The 17,461-nt window shown below is 49.8% G+C and overlaps 1 long non-coding RNA gene across 6 annotated transcripts in view; it reads right to left on the reverse strand.

The window, feature by feature from the left end:
• Positions 1–10,847: 10,847 nt before the first annotated feature.
• LOC103665624 overlaps positions 10,848–17,461 on the reverse strand; it is an 11,193-nt gene continuing 4,579 nt past the window's right edge. For 5 of the 6 annotated variants that reach the window (XR_005837350.1, XR_005837352.1, XR_005837349.1 and 2 more), the window contains one exon: positions 10,848–11,623. This is a non-coding gene — a long non-coding RNA (uncharacterized LOC103665624). Of the gene's footprint in view, positions 11,624–16,063; positions 17,448–17,461 lie in introns of those variants that run through there. The other variant, XR_569323.2, reaches the window with a different exon arrangement.

Raw genomic sequence — 17,461 nt, forward strand, 5'->3', positions numbered from 1 at the left:
CAGTCACCCGGTCCAGCTTCTTCACCAGCCCTTGTGGGGCGGGGGTGTGGCCTGCACCGGCCCGGGAAAGTTTCGGCTTTGGAGGCGCCCGGGGGAAGTGCTGCAGCGAGGCTCACCTGCGGACTGGCCGGGGGGACTACCAGGAAAGGGGGGAGAACGGAGGGGCTGTTACTGGGAGGGTTTGTCTAGAGGCACAGGAGCGCTGGCACACACGTCCCCTTCCCACTGGGGACACGAGCTGTCAGTGGCTTACGCAGAAACAACCACACAGACTTGCAGCCTTCGCAAACTACAAGATGAGCCTCCAGATGAGAATTACCCCTCTTTGTGACAGATGAAGATATTAAGACTCAGGTTTGAGCGGCTTGCTCCAAGTCACCTCAGGTCTCCACACTCTCCATCATTCTTTTCCTGTATCATCCATGTGTCCCTCCAAGGGACGAGCACAGGGAGGGAAGAGAGTGGCATCTGCTTGAGGTGGTTGTGGAAGTTGAGGGTCCTCCCCTAACCCCTCAGCAGCTCGGTGTCTGTCCCCAGAGGTGGGAGGACCCTATACCCTAGCAGACCTGGACAAGGGTATGGGAGGGGAGGTGGAAGATGCAAGAGGCAGGGCAGAGGCAGCAGGAAAGGGACCAACTTGGGTGCTTCCCCAGCCCATTGAGCTGCTTGAGACAGTTGGGAATCCCGGTATCTGTGTGGGGACGGTGCCTGAGGCTCCGAGGGACACATGGACTCCCCTTGTCATGTGGAGTATGTGCCGGAGGCTGTGACCTGAGTACCCCTGAGATGATTTATCAGATGACATGGTGCCAGGGCGAGGTGTGCAAAGGACTATGGGTAGAGGTGGGGAGGAAGGTGTTTGTTCCAGAGGGGAGGCAGGTTGGTGTTGTCCTTAAACTGGGTGGAGGGGGGACAGGCAGGGGAAGAGGGTGGATAGCTGGGGGCCCTCTGGCTTTCCCTCATGCCAAGGGACACAGGTGCACCTCAGGGCTAACTAGGTAGACCCCTGTGACCAGAGCTGTCCTAGCAAGGGGGAGGGCCCAGGCGGGGGGTGGGGCGTGAAGCGGACGCCTGGGCTCTCCTCCTCAGAGCCATGTGGCTCTCGGGCAGTCCTAAGAGCTTGGTTCTCCGTACTTTGAGGGCAATGAGCCGCGTGCACAGGAGTGAGTTGCTGTCTTCCAGAAGAAAGGAGTCGCCACTGGTGGCTTGCAGTGGTGGTGGGGGTAGGGGTGGTGGTGTTGAGTCTAACACCCCTTCAGGCCCTGAAGGAAGGGTGAGGGTGGGGGATAATGGGTGGAGTGGAAGAAGAGCCTGAGGCTTAGCTTGTAACTAGGGAGCCTTTCTCTGTCATAGAAAAGAAACCCAAGGAAAGCAGGATGGAGGCAGATATCAGCTGGGACTGCCATCTGAAGAGTCCCCTCTGAGAACTGGATCTAGGAGGACCATAGAGCAGCCTGGTCCATTCTCAGGCCTCTGTGGCATTGTGATGATGTCTATAGAACATCTGGGTTAGGGACCGAGTTCAGCATGGAACAGCTTCTGCCTCATCGAAAAATAATAGAAGCAAAGGTAAATGGGTTGGAAGATAATCTCATCCCCGCGGTTTATGAGGAGCAAACGGATACCAGGGCTGGTTGGAGGCGTCACTCCGCACCTCCCTAATGGTCACATTTACTATAATAGCCTGCTTCCCCACTACACCATCAGTTCCAGGAGACGTAGACTGGGTTGACCTTAGTCTCTGGTTTTCCCAGAGCTCAGCACAGTGCCTGGCACAAAGTAGGCCCTCATTCAAGGAAGGGAGGTATGTGGATAAAAGGGATAAACATCATTCATATTCGCTTTCCAGGCAGTGGGCTCCCAGCCTCCTGCAAGAATAACAGGAAGGGCCAAAGCTCACTAATTTGGAATTTGTAATAATATTGACGCGGTAACCTTGATCCCAATGAATAAAAATTAAAAATAACTTCTCTCTCTCTCTCTAGGGTCTTATTCATGAGGGAGAGGTATAATAAGAATACACGTTACATTGGGATAGCACTTTAGACCTCCTAAATTCTTTTGTGGGAATTATCTGACTTGATATTGGTAATAACCTTGAGAGGTAGGAAAGAGATAAGGTCCTTTGGTCAGTCAGTTACTTCTCAGCTGCCATCAAAACAATGGAGGGTATTCTGATTTCTATAGGAGGAGGTCAGTATGTTTAGGCCAGTGCACAGAGCTGTGGATGCCCGACCCAGCAAAGGAAATGCAGTCTGCAGTCTGCTTGGGAGATCACTCACTATCTCCATCTCTCTTCTAGGGAAGGAGGAATCACCAGTTATCACAGTGTGAGAAAAAAAATCCCTTAGAAAATATGCACCAAAATGGAATAAAATTTGAGCGGCTATAAATAAACTCTTACATTATGTTCAGTTGATTTTTTGATAAGGGTGCCCAGACAATTAAATGGGATAGAGGGAAAGGGAAGAAATTCTTTTTAACAAATGGTTCTGGGACAACTGGATTTCCACTTGCCAGAGAATAAAGTTGGACTCCCTCCTCATACCATTTACAAAAATTAGCCCAAAATGGATCATAGACAATGTGAGGGCTAAAATCATAAAACTCTTGGAAGAAACATGGATACAAATCTTTGTGACCTTGGATTAGGCAATAGTTTCTTAGATGTGACACCCAAAACGACATAAGAAAAATTAGGTAAATTAGACTTTGTCAAAATTAAAAACTTTTGGGCTTCAAAGGACACCATCAAGAAAATGAAAAAGACAAGCCATGAAACGGGAGAAAATATTTGCAAAGCACACATATGATAACGGACTTGTGTCCAGAATATATAAAGAACTCTTACAACTCAACAAAAAGTCAAATAACTCAATTTAAAAATGGGCAGAGGAGGGGGCCTGGGTGGCACAGCGGTTAAGTGTCTGCCTTCGGCTCAGGGTGTGATCCTGGTGTTGTGGGATCGAGCCCCACATCAGGCTCCTCCGCTATGAGCCTGCCTCTTCCTCTCCCACTCCCCCTGCTTGTGTTCCCTCTCTTGCTGGCTGTCTCTATCTCTGTCGAATAAATAAGTAAAAAAATCTTAAAAAAAAAATGGGGAGAGGATTTGAATAGACATTCTCCAAAGAGATACACAAATAACCAATAAACACATAAAAAATGCTCAACTTCATTAATAATCAGGGAAATGCAAATCAAACCACAGAATGAGCTACCACTTCACACCCACCAAGATGCCTAAAATAAAAAACACAGACAAGGCACTTGGCTGGCTCATTCGGAAGAGCATGTGACTCTTGATCTCTGGGTTGTGAGTTCACACCCAGCATTGGGTGTAGAGATTGCTTTAAAAATATAAATTAAAAAAATTAAAAAAATATAACAAATGTTGAGGATGTGGAGAGATTGGAACCTTTATACACTGCTGGTGGGATTGTAAACTGGTGCAGCCACTTTGGGAAGCAGACTGGCAGTTCCTCAAACTGTTGACCATAGAGTCACCTCGTGACCCTGCAACTCCATTCCGAGGTATGTACCCGAGAGAACTGAAGATGTGTCCACACAAAAACTTCTACACAAATGCTCAAAGCAGCATAAAATTGTTCATAATAGCCAAAAATGGGAAACAACCCAAATTTAGACAAACAAAATGTAGTCTGTTCATACGATGGGATATTATTCCGCCATAAAACGAAATGAAGTACTGATTATATGCCACAAATATTGACGCTAATACATGCAACAACATGGACGAACCTTGAAAAACATCTTGCTAAGTGAAAGCAGTCAGTCACGAAAGGCCACATATTTTATAAACCCATTTATATGAAATTTCTAGAATAGACAAATCCATAGAGACAGGAAGTAGATTAGTGGGTGCCAAGGACAAGGGAGAGGGAATTGGGAGTGACTGCTAATGGTATGGAGTTTCTTTACGGAATGATGAAAATGTTCTGAAAGTAGCAGAGATGGTGGCCCACCTGTGAGCATACTGAAAACCACTGAATTGTACACTTTGAAATAGGGAATTTTACAGTATATGAATTATATCTCAATAAAGCCGTTTACTAAAAAATATGCTCAAATGTTTACTTCTATCATTCTACGTTCATCAAGAAATCTGACTATTGACAGGTTTTCAGAGAAGCTGTGGTTCTCTTACTGAATACCCACCTACTCCTTCTGGCTTAGCTAAAACCTACCCATCTCTAAAAGCCCAGCCGGTAAATAGCTCTTTCCTGAATCCCTGCTAATCTCTCTTTTCCGTATTTATTCAACATTAACTCACACAGCACCCAAAGTAAAGTGTAGGGGAAATAGCACTGGATTAGTAGCCAGAAAAATCTGGGCCATACTTACAAGTTTTATGACCTGAGCAAAATAATCTCTCCGAGCCTCAATTTCGTCGTGTGTAAAATGGCTGTAAACGCTTCTACCCATCCTCCCTCGAAGCGTTGTGAGAAAACGAAGACAGATCCCTTGTCAGTTGTCATACAAAACCAAGATGTTATTCATATTTTAAAAACCATCAGCTCCCATTCATTATATGCAAGGCACTGGCCTGAAAGAGAAATACAAGATTATTACCTTTAATGTAAAAAATGGCATGAAGAGAAGATTAGGTCCCTGAGGCCATGTGCTAAAGGCTGTTCTCAGTAGTAGGTGCTAAGGAGTTGGAAGAAGGCTCCACCAGGCTGCAGGGGACAGGCAAGACCACTTCCTTGGGAGGAAGGCAGAATCTGAGAGGGGTAGGCTCCCAGGCAGAAAGCAGGAGCCCAGTATGGGAGTGGAGTAACAAGGATGCTGGGAGGCCAAGGTGAGCACAGTTTCTTTAGACTCAACCAGCACTGTCCAGTGGAACTTTCCGGCGATGGTGGAAATGTCTGTCCACCAGAAGTATAATGAGAGCTGCATATAGAATGGTATATTTTCTGGAAACCACATTTAAAGAAAATGAAAGAGAGGTAACATTCATTTTAATAACACTCATGGAATAATAATTAGATATTTTATTTAAGCTGATATATCCAAAATATTATCATTTCAACATGCAATCGTTATAAAAATTAGTAACAAGAAATTTTACATTCGTGTGTGCGCGCTAAGTCTTAAAACTCTGGTGTGCATTGTACACATCACAATTTGGACGCTAAATTTTCAAGTTAGAGTGAAATGTAATCTTACCAAAGCAATAGAGTTGTGTTTAATGGAAAACCATTTTGTATGGCTTGTTTTTAAATTAAAATTAATTAAAGAAAATTAAAATCCAGTCACAATGGCCACATTTCAGATGTTCAGTAGCCACATGTGACTAGTGGTTTTCACGTTGGTCAGCGCAGCCCTAGAGTTAAGATTACGAGGGTAGGTTGTGGGATTGAAGCTGGAGACAGCTTCTAAATCCACACCTCCAGCCTGGACCTCCCTGGGCTCTAGGCGCATGCTCTACTGCCTTCCAGAATTATCTGTCTGGTGTCTGGATTAAGAGGGTGATGACCATACAACCCCTTTCCCCCAGAGGCCACCCCACCATGGAAACGCAGGATCCTAGCTTTGCAGGGTACTTTAAGGCTCACCTAGCCCAGTTGCCTTCAAATGGGATCCTGGACCCTTAGGGGTCCTTGAAGGTGCTCACAAGGGTCAGATAACCACTTCCAACTGAAATCCTACATTTCCTGCTTATCGTGAGATGAGAACTTAGTGGAATTAGGGTATTGGAGGTAGCCTTTCGTTTTTAAAAATGTCTTCTTTTTATGTAATATATATGTTGTAAATAATATAAATACATATGTTGACATATCTAATGTAGGTTATGAAGCATAACAAAATGAACACCATAAACTCCCTCTGCCATGGTATTCTTGTCTAGCTCAGACCCATCTTTCCCTTTTCTGTCTTCTGCTCCCAGATGCACCCCCACTGACTCCCCTGAATGTCATGTTTATGGCTTTCTTCACTTTTAAAGATTTATTTATTTGAGAGAGAGCGAGCAAGAGCACACAAGCAGGAGGGGCAGAGGGAGAGGGAGAGAGAGTCCCAAGCAGACTCTGCACTGAATGCAGAGCCTGACAGAGGGACTCAATCCCGGGACCCTGAGATCATGGCCTGAGCCGAAACCAAGACTGTCGCTCAACTGACTGCGTCATCCAGGCCCCCCGGCTCTCTTCACTTTTAAAGAATAGTTTCAGTACTTTGTATGTCTAAACATGACACTGTTTAGCTTTGCTTGTTTAAGAATTTTATGAAAACAGTGTCACCTAGGAATGTAACGAAGAAAAATGAAAATACATGGCTGTGCGAAGACTTGCATGTAAAGCTGTGTTATTCAAAACAGCTGAAAAGTGCAAACGACCCAGATGTCCACCAACTTGTGAATGGGTGAGCGACATGTGATATTATCCAAGCCACGGAATATTATTGGACATTAAAGAGGAATGAAATTCTCACACAAGCTCAGCAGGGAGTCTGCTGGAGGTTCTCCCTCTCCCTCCGCCTCTCCACCCCACCACACCCTCTCTCTATAAAATAAATAAATGAATCTTAAAAAAAATACATGAATTATACTTTGATAAAGCTTTTTTCAAAAAGCTTTAGAGTCTTCTGAGGCTTGTTTTTTCTCTCTCACAGTTGTGATTCGGAGACTTTACTGGTCGGAGTAGTGGTTCATTTATTTTCACAACTGTATGCTAGCCCACCACCTAGCGTGATGACACCACGATTTATTTCCCCAGGCTCTAATTCTGTCATTGGACATATGAGTTACCTCTTGTTTTTTGCTATTACAAAACAATATGCCATTAACACGCTTGTACACATCTCCTCGGTATCTGTAAGTAACTGTATGTATGTTGAGCTGAATAATAAAATATCAGGGCTTGTATATTGTATGTCTTTTTTTTTCACTTCATTTTTCAGAAATTCATTTTTTTTTGTAATTTACAAAACAGTTGTTTCCCCAGCATATTGAAAAGTAAAAACAAAACTGGTCCTCATTGAGAAATACTGCTCTAGGGAATACACGGGGAGTAAAATTGCTGAGTCAAGGGTATGCAGATGTTCAAAGACATGCAAAAGTTCAAGGGTGTCCAAATGTCAAACTGCTTTCTAAAATACTTATACTGGGGGTGCCTGACTGGCTCAGTTGGTGGGACGTGTGACTCTTGATCTCAGGGTCGTGGGTTACCACGTTGGGTGTGGAGCCTACTTAAGATAAATACTTGCACTGATTTGCACTTCTGCCAGCAGTGGGTGAGAGCTCCTACGCTGCTCCCCATCTTCACCAACACACACTCTTGTCCAATTTTTAAATTTGTGCCAATTCTGTGGGTAGGACACGTTTTCGTTCCCTTGCTGCTGATGAGTTGAACACCTTTCTATGTGTTTAGGGGGCATTTGTGCTTCCTCTTCCGTGCTGTTCCTGTTTGTTTCCTTTGCCCATGTCTTTTCTTTTTCTTCTTGGCTGATACTGTTCTTCAAATATGCTGGCTAATGTGCTGCAGATAGAAGTCCCAGCTTATGACTTGTTTGCATTTCCTTGGGGTGTCTCAGTCACAGAAGGTCTTTCTTTTAAAGTAGTTGGATTTTATCTTTTGGGTTGGCTCCTCTTCACTTGCCCCCTGGAGACCGGGGTCAAAGCCCCTACTGAACTAACAGGCTCTGGAGCACAGCATGGACAGCCCCTTTGAATCTGTACCCTCCTGCCCCCAGTCTCACATCAGCCCCACCGTATACTCAGTTGTTTCTTCTGGAGCTTTCTTTTTTTCTCCACCAGAGTCTTTCTCTGAGCCTCGGACCCCCCTGTCGGCTTGCAGAACCCCCAAGTTATCCCAGCTCTGGCACAAGTTCCTTTTGAAAAAACCAGTCCAGAAATCTTATTTATTTATTTATTTACTTACTTACTTACTTATTTTTACACCTATTAAGCCATGAACTCTTAGGCAACATGTTGCAGCAGCTCAGGCTCCTGGCCACCTGTTCTCCCCAAGCGTGCATCTCTGGGCGGAGCAGGTCGGTGCTTCTGTTGAACCCAGGTAACTTTCCCTTTGGCTTCTTTCTTTTTCTCATCATTTTACTTCCCACGTTTCAGGAAGCTATCTTGGCTCCTGGAGCGCTTAATATGCTCAGTACGTACGTTAATTCTCTTGGCAAGAAACTTGCCCTTAACTTGTTTGTTTACAACAATGCCAACAGCATGCTGGGTAACACTGCAGGCTCTTCCAATTTTGCCATGGTAACATTTGTGGGGCAGTCCTTTTTGAACAGTGCCCATTCCCTTGATGTCGACAATTTCACCTTTCTTGAAGATTCGCATGCATGTGGCCGAAGGAGCGACTCGGTGTTTTCTAAAAGGCCGAGAGCGCACACAGTGCTGCCTCTCTTCTTTCCCTTTGGGCCCGACGTTTTGGCACCTTGCTGGAAGAGGGGGTTCTGGCCGAAAGGCACACCTCCTCTTAGAAGCATTTCCAGCCGCCCCACCACGGCTGAGTCACCTCTTCTGTTCAGTGGGCTTAGCCTGCCTAAGCATCTGATGATGGACGGGAGACAGGTGTTTGACTATTAAAATGGGATACTTTTTCCTTTGAATAAGTACAGTTTATGAAATACAGTTTTTCAAGACATGGGATTCCTTAACACTGGGATGTTTGGGAGGAGAAAAATGGTTGGGAACTCTTACCAGTGACGCCTATGGTAGCCTTGACATCCCCTGCCTCCACTTGAACGTTTCCAGGGACAGGAAGCTGACTACCTTCCTGGTGGGCTGGACTGCTCTAGTTGTTAGGAACTGTTTCTTATGCCAACGGCGTCTCCTGCCTCATCATTTATACTTGGCTGTTCTTCACTCTGCTCTCTAGAGAAATACCTAGTGAGTCTTCTCTCTGACACCACGACCCTCCAGCAAGAGAGGTAATAGCATCCATGTCTAGCTCTCCTTTGCTCCAGGAGAAATTTATCACCTTCAGTGATTCCTGGGAAGAGACGGTTTCCAGATTCCTCTGCACTTGATCACCCTCTTGTGAACAGACTGCAGATTTTCTGCATCCCTTGTAAACTGTACACCCTTGTTTGAGGAAAGCCTCAGGGCTGATCTAACCATTGGGGGGGGGGGCTGATCCAGTTAACGCGCATCTGTTGGTGAAGCTGCGGAGGGTGGGGGCTGTTCTGACAGCCTCGTCAGTCCCGGGGTTCCCACAGAACCCGGAACCCGGGAGCTGATGAAAACCACTTTGTTTATGTGCGTTGTTACCGTCTCCATGCAGCTATCTGTCCAATTCACCCTTCTGCTTGGCCTCAGCCACTCCACTCTTTTGAGAAAGTTTTCTTAACTTTCGCGTCTCCTTTAAACTCTCCCCACAGCTTCATGTCAAGCACAAATTGAATAAACAAGATATGTTTTTTAAAAATGTCGGCATTCCACAGACAATGTCCCGTAGCAACTAAGTATCCTTGGACTCTGTCTCTATATTACCCTCTGCCTTTGGGGTGTCAGGCCCCCGGCTCCCAGGAAGCAGGGCCAAGGGGAAGGGGCGTTTCTTCACTCCGGGCCCAGGGTGAAGCCCAGCTTTGCCATAGCTGTGGACAGTGACAACCCGTCTCCGCCTCCCAGGCCAGGAACCTCTGAGTAATCTTTGACTCATAGCTGTCCTGTCTCCTATTGCCTAATTTTGCCTGGTCTTCATTAAAAATGTCTCCCTGCTTTTCTTTCTCTCACTTGTTCCTCTGCACATTTCTCCTGAGACCACTGTGTTTATGCCAGAGGATGGTCTCACCAACACAGACTACCCGAATGTTTAAGCAATTCCTGAAGACGTGATGGGCCCTTGAGCCCCCACTAGGGGTGTTGGTTGGGCTGAGCCCTGACAGAAGGGGTAGCTGATCTTATTGGGCCAGTTGTTGGAAGACACATTTCAAGCAGAGGTAACAGAAATTTATGCTCAGCACTCGGATGTGAGGAGAGGCTGGAAAAGCAGGCCGAGGCTGCCAAAGCCAAGGTGGGCGGTCAGACTTCCTCCGAAGGAAGGCTTCAGGTTGGGCAGTGCCCTGACCACATTTGTATTTTAGAGCCATCAGTGAAGATGTGATTAGCAAACTTAAAGAGCCTGGAGGTGGGGGGAGAAGACAATGGGCTAGGGTCCCCCAGAGTCTGAGGGAAGTGGTAGATTCAGGGGTGTGCCGAGGGAGGTGGGACTGAAAGGAGGCAGGAGCTGGCAGGTTGGAGGGGAAGGGTGGAGGAGTTGAGGGGGGTGAGAATGCATTGAAAGACATGTTCCTAGGAGAGGAACATTCTAAAAGCAGGTTTGAGTGGTGAGAGGGAAAGGACATGAAGACTTGGTGTTGGAAGGTGCTGGTCCTTCAGTGTGAGGAGATGGGTGACTGAGGAGCCAGCTCTTCTCACTCCCACAGCTGCTATGGGTCCTCTGGTCCACTTGTCCTCCATGGGATCCTCTGTGCCTTTTTTCTGCCTGCCTCCTGCCTGTTGAGATGCTGCTGGACCCCACAGAACATCCACCCCAGAGAACCTTCAGGAGGTGTTGAGTCCTTCCCCCTCCCCAAGTCCACCATATTTTCCATCTTGATCCCTGCTCAGTGAATGCGGAGAGGCAGGCGAGGGCTGTGTGCAGAGGACTGAGGAGCATTCAGAGTCCTGTTCTAGACCCTTGTCCTTCCATAAAGCCAGGCCTGGCATTTGCCCTGATCATATCTCCTTACCCATTGCACCAACATTAATGGTCCCTCCTATGCCATGGGTGCCGTGTGGGTGCTGGAGATACAACAGTGTACCATATATCAGGCCGTGTCCACTGACCCAGGCATCTAAGTCCTTTATATATCTTTTTTTTTTTTTTTTAGTGCTTTATATATCTCGATTCATTTACATTTCCTGGCAATCCTGTGAGTTACTACTATCTGATTCCCATTTTACAGATGAGGAAACCATGGCACAAAAACTTTAGTAAGTTGACTCAGGTCACTCAAGTGGTGGAGCCCAAATGCAAAGGCAGGTAAATGCCCCTACTGTGAGTCACTGCACTGTCCCCGCCTGCTCTCCCCTCCAGAAGGCTCACTGTCTCCATCTACTTTCACGGGATATGTTGAGTGCCATCCTCTTTAGAGTCGGGAAGTTCTTATTTTTAATCCCAAATCTTAAACCCATGTCTCCCGGTTTTGCTCCTGGTGAGGTGACTTCTACTGCAGTCCCTGCATGAACTGGGACAGACATGACACCCTCCTCTTCCCAGCTCTGTGTGGCTCCTCTCGCCCCACCTGCTCACAGCAGCGCCCAGCCCCCCCCCCGCCCCCATCCCACTGCTACTGTCCCCACCTATGGACCCTCATCATCTCTTGTGGGCCCCTCCTCCGCTCTCCCGCCTCCGTCTCTCCCCCTGAGGGCCATTCTCATGGGCAGCCTGGGAATGGATGCTTGTCCTAAAGCACAAACCTGAAAACAGCATCTGTTGGCAAAAGGCTTCTCTCATCATCTGAGGGATGAAATCCGCACTCCTCAGCGTGAAGTCCAAAGTCCTCCCTCATGTGGCCCCTGCCTTCTCCACATCCCCAGTTCTGGCCCTTCCTCCACAGGTCCTTGTATCAGTGTTCCGGGAGGCCCATCACTGGCGACTCTGGCCTTGATAAAGTGTTCGAGAGTCAGCAAGAAAGGGAGCAAAATAACAGTCAGATATAAAAAGTCAGTCAGCATATATCAGCCAAGTGGCCAGTTGTCCTTTCTTGGTCACAATATCTTTTATACCAAATATCCTTTCTATTTTTTTTTGGAGTTAAAATATTACTTTTTTCATAAAATGGTGGTGTGAGAAAATGACATATTTTTTTAAATGTCTTTTCTTGGCAAACTAAAAAGTATTTGTGACTCCGGTCAGACTCCATCTTTTTCCTGATGACTCAGTGGTCTATGGAAACTGTCCCAACTCTCTGGCCCCAGGGTCTTTCCTGCCTCTCCTGCTCCTTCTGAATGGAACTCCCTCCTCCTCCTGTTGCCTGGGCCTCAGCCGTCGTTCCTCCAGGCCTGGCCTGCCCTTTCTTTCCCAAAGCGAGGCCTCGACATTCAGCACAGCATGCGGGCATTGGCACATTTGTCTCCCCACGGGGCTCCGGTGATGGAAACAGGGCATGCTCATATTCACACTTCCAGAGCCTGGTGTACCTGCTGCAGCCCAGGTGCACGGCAGCTTTGCTGAGATCCTGACTAGAATGAGTCGCTTCCAACCTCCCTTGCAGCAGGCATGGCTGTGGTGGTGGTGAGGGGCCGGGGGGTGCCCAGGCCTCGCTGGCGGCGGCGGGCAGGCTTTCCTGCTCCGAGGGCCCGGGAGAGGGCTCCGGAGCAACCCCTCCCCAGCCCCAGTGGGGCCCCAAGGGGAGCTCAGGGGCTTGGGGGTTCAGGTGTCTAACTGTCCCCAAAGCATGATGGGGGACGGGGCTGTGCGAGCCTTCCTGCGGGTGTGTGTAGCTCGCGTGTTGTTCCCAGAGAGGGGCCGGGAAACTGCCCACATTCTGGAGTGTGCTGGAGATTATCATCTGCCTCCTGGCAGCCCAGGGAAGCTCAGGTCAGAAAGGAAGTCAGGGAGGGAGGGAAGGAAGGGAGCCCAGAGAGAGAAGCTGACAGGAGTGAAAGAGGTGGCAGCAGAGACAGAAACCTGGGGGATCCACAGAGAAGTGGGGAGGGGCAGCTGCCATCGGAGTGGTGTGGCGGTGGGAGCCTGGAGCTGAGGGTCTGGCCAGCCTCCCTCTAGGCTGGAGGAGAGGCACCTGCCCGTTGGCTCTAACAGTCTCCATTGTGGTACCCAGGGCACAGAAGGCAAATTCATCTCGGGGTCCACCCCTCACCTGTTGATGTCCAGGGCCCTGGCAAAGTCCTCTGAATCCCTAGGACCCCTGAGGGGCCACCAGCCCTGCTGTCAGCCCCAGCAGCAGCACCCTGACCCTGCCTGGCCTCCTCACCCTTTCCCTGAGGCCCTTCAATAACCTCCCTGAAGGCATCAAAGGTGGGTCAGAGGAGGGACTCTTAGGCAAGAAAATGATATTTTACGTTAACTTGTAGTCATTTGTTTTAGGGAGTACCTCTTGAGAGGGCATTTTAAACAGCTGTCAGATAGGAAGTCCCACGTTGAGGGAAAGGTAGCAGTGGACTTCTGTGGCTAGACGGAGGCCACCTCATGTCACCCCCTTGAGAGTGAGGCGGTTGACCAACGTGCATAGGAGGAGGAAAGAATGTGAGCCGAGACCCTTCTATCTTAGCAGACCTCTTCTGATGTCAGCTGGCAAGAAGGGTGCTGGGGCTTCTGGGGAGGAGCCTCGCCGTGGAGGAACCTGCACGGGGCCAGGCTCTGCAGTGGCCTGGTCATCTGGGGGACGGCTGGTGACCTGAGCACTGGGGATGCCATGGGGGCGGTAAACAGAGCATGGGGCTGCCACAGGGCTCAGCAGCTGGGCTTGCTAACATGGGGTCTCCACATTCGCTGTGTACAGCTGCCCAGGCAAGCAGGTGCAGCTGCGTCTTGACTTCATGGTGAAGCCAAGCCAGGACTGAACCCATGGCCAAAACAAGCCCTGGGGGTGCTTGAATTTATCAAATGAGGAGAAGCCCTTGGAAGGGGAGAAACACTCAAGATACTTGAGAGTGCTCAAAGTCCCATCAATGTTAGGACATGACATTGCCCTTCAAGCTGTAAAGGGCTATCACTTCACAGGGGATAATGGGATGTGGGGATGGATGACTTATTAAAGCCTCCAAGTCGTATCTTTGCCTTCCAAAGATACAGTCTTAGGTTCTGGGATCTAAGAGCCAGCCCTTGGGCAACATTCTTGGGCTCTGGAGCTTTAGGGTGAGACTTTGAAGCAAGCCTACCCAGAGACCTGAGCTACCGGCTGCTGCCAAAGCAGGAGGGCCCAGTTCCGGCCCTGCTCCAGAACAGGCCGCTCGGATCCCAGCTAGCAGGAGGCATGACTGGCTCACAGCGGGTGATGATGCAAGAAAGGATCAATTCGAACTGGGGGACCAGCTGAGAGGGGTGTAATTCTCCCTGGTTGGTAATGCCCACTTGGTAGTGTCTCCCGCTGACCGGCTGGGAGGGATCAAAGGAGCGTGGCTTCTTGGGTAAGGGAGGTTCTGAGCTAAGGTCAAGGTGCCTTCAAATCTAATCTGCTCTCAAATCTAATCTGCTCTCAGACCAGCTGGCCTGATAGGAGCCCTCAGGGTAGGAGGCGCTGGCCAAGGTCAAAAGAGTGTAAAGGATGGAGGTGGGAGGGGTGGAGCCAGGTTAAGTAAAACCTCTGACTCAGGACAGGTATGCCGCTAACTTGTTATGACCTTGGAAGAGTCACCAGCCTTAGTGTATTCATCAGTGTCTTATATGAGCGCCCCCTTTTTTTCTGCTCTTCTGGGTTCAGCTGAGGTCTGACTTGAGAGGGATGCCACAAAGCCACCCCTGGGGAATGCTGCCTAAGCCTCTGCCCATCTCCCATGGCCATGGCTTGGTCATCCCTCACTCTTGGCTCAGCATGGCCATCACACCCTTGCTGCACTCCTGTCACGAGGTTGGCCAAGAAACAGGGGGTATGGAGCTAGAGTTGGTATAGCTTTCAGAGTCAAGATGAGAACTCAGAGCTGTCACCAGCTTTGAACAAAGTGCAAGAGTCCTAGCCCTGCAGTTTACAGCTGGTTTGTGGAGTTGATTAGGTGGCTGTCATTATCAGCAGGATCTCCCCTCCCTCCCCATGCCCCTGCTGACAACACCCAAGGCTCTGGCCACCCTTCGCCCCAGGCCTCTACCCTCGCTCTCCACGGTGAATGCCCCTAGCACTCACATAGCAGGCCTTCAATGTTTGTTGATTGACCGACCGACTGATCTACCCAAGGAGAAAAGCAGGAAGGTGGGGATGGAGAACACCACTGGGATACAAACCTCTTCCAGTTTTCTTCCTGGAAGGGAGAGCTGGCCCAGGGGAGTGAGGTCCTGGAGCTGGGCTCCGATGCCTCCTGCTCAGGCCATGCTGGACAAGCCTTACCGACTGTGACCCCACATCCAGATTCTGCACTATGTGGAGGACGTGCTCAGTAATCAGATACAGCTATGGGCCTGTGGACACTTCTTAGACGCCCTGAGAACTACTGCTGAGTACTTCTACTGCAATGCACCTCACATCTTCAGCCTCTGCCCTCCTGGAGCTCCTGTTTGCATTCTTGTCTCACCTTCTGTATACAGTGTCTCCTCTGTTGGGGGAAGGGGTGTGTTAGAGGGCAGGTCAGGATGGGGTTGGCCACACACAGTCCTGCCTCAGGGCCTTTGCCCTTCTTCCCCCTTCCCTCTGCTGGACTTACCTTCCTCTAGATCTTCACAGGGCCTGCATCCCTCTCTCCTCAGAGAGCCTTCCTCCTGTGACACTCCAGCCCTTCTCCAGCTTTACTTTCTTTGTAACACTTGCTGTTACTCACAACTAGGTTTCTGTGGTGGGGGCACACAGACACGGTCCTGCCTCAGGGCCTTTGCCCTTCTTCCCCCTTCCCTCTGCTGGACTTACCTTCCTCTAGATCTTCACAGGGCCTGCATCCCTCTCTCCTCAGAGAGCCTTCCTCCTGTGACACTCCAGCCCTTCTCCAGCTTTACTTTCTTTGTAACACTTGCTGTTACTCACAACTAGGTTTCTGTGGTGGGTGCACACATACACGTCTGTGTGTTTGTTAGTTTACTTTTTAATTCTCTGTTGCCCCCACTTCATATAAGTTACATAAAAGCAGGACCTTCTGTTAATTACTACGTCCCCAGGGCCCAGACTGTGCCTGACACAAACGGTGCCCCATAAACCTTTGCTGAAAGAAAGAAAAGCAGGGGGTGAGGAAGGAAGGAGGGAGGAAGGGAGGGAGAGAGGAAAGAAGGGAGGGAGGAAGGGAGGAAGAGAGGAAGGGAGGGAGGAGGGAGGGCCGGAGGAGGGAAAACAGACTTCCTACTGATCCCTCCCTCACCCAGGGGGCTGCACAGAAACACTCTGGGAGGCTGGAAAGCCCACCGCTTTCATGGCCTCCCACCTCAGGTACCCAGGGCCATCGTACCCCCTCTTGCTCCGGGCTGGTCCGTACTGGTTACCCAGCCCACGTCTGGTCCCCTCAGAGCCCGGCAGAGGGACGAGTCGGCCTGACCATGCTGATTCTCACCGCTTCTCCAGCCGTCCGCAGTGTGAAACTGGTTTGTGAGCAGGTCACTCGGGTTTGCCTGAGTCTGGTCTTCCCGGACGGGGCCGGCTTTGGGGTCAGCCTGGGACCGGCAGCCCGACATCCCTCAGCCCATGCCCTGGAATTCCGCGGGTCTGGGTGACCGACTGCCTTCATCCGTGGCAGCGCCCCGCCTCCCCGCCACGTCCTCCCCGTGGCTGCCGCCGCGCTGGCCGCTCCTGCTGGGGCTGCGGCCCGGGCGCTGAAGATCGCTGATTCGCCCTGAGGGGTTCTAGCTCCAGCCTCAGCTCATCAAAGTGGCCATTACTTTCAGAATCCGACTCGTTTTCTTTTCGGGGAAGTTGGAACAAGTTCCTCCGGGAGCTGACGTTCCACCCCAAGCGGCAGGTGGCTCAGGCCTCTGCAGACGGTTGGGGTCTTTCAGTGACCCGCCAGCGGCGCCGGCTTCGGTTTGGGCAAGTCGCTTCTGCCGGTGGCCTGGGAGCCCTCAGAGTGTACCGGTTAGGCCGTGTCCCCTTTCCTGTATGGCGCTCTAGCCACTCTAGCCGTTTCTTTGGCCAGGACACTCCTGCCCGCTCCGTAGGGTCCCTCTGCCAGGTGAGTCCCTGCTTGTCCTGTAGCTCTCTAAGTCTACGTCACAGGCTCCAGAAGCCTTCCCTGACCCTCACATCTGGGTTGCCCTTCTATGAGCTGAGGCCTGAGAAAACAGGGCTGTGCCTGTCGTGTTCACTCATATTTTCCCAGGGTCGCCCAGCACCTGGCACGCAGAAGGGACTTGATAAACCACTGTCGTAAAGCGTGAATGAATGCTATATGTGTGTGTGGGGGGGTCTTACAGAGCCTTTGGCCTGGGGAACCCCGTCTCCTCTGCCTTTTGCCTTCTCTGTAGCCCCAGGTTAAGGCCTCTGCCTGCATCCCGCGCTGAATAGGAATGTGCTTTGGATGCACCTTGACCTGACTCTGAACAGGAGTTAACTGGCTGTTTCAGCCCGTTGGAGGTGGGGAAGCTTCGCCGGGAGGAGCCAGCATGGTCAGGAGGCTTCTCTCCTGTCCTTTCCACCCAGGAGCAAGGTAGGCTTGCTAGGTAAATACAGGGTATCCAGCTACATTTGAATTTCAAATAAATAACAAACACATTTTTAGTATATTACACAAAATAAGTGCAGCATGCTGATGCCAAAAGAATACTAAACTCGAATTTAACTGGGAATCCATCTTTCTCAATCTAGGAACCCAGGTACGGGCAGCCCTGATCAGCCTGGTTCCCCAGGGGGGTCT

Source organism: Ursus maritimus, unplaced genomic scaffold (assembly GCF_017311325.1).
Source record: "Ursus maritimus isolate PB19 unplaced genomic scaffold, ASM1731132v1 scaffold_24, whole genome shotgun sequence".
Lineage (NCBI taxonomy): Eukaryota > Metazoa > Chordata > Mammalia > Carnivora > Ursidae > Ursus > Ursus maritimus.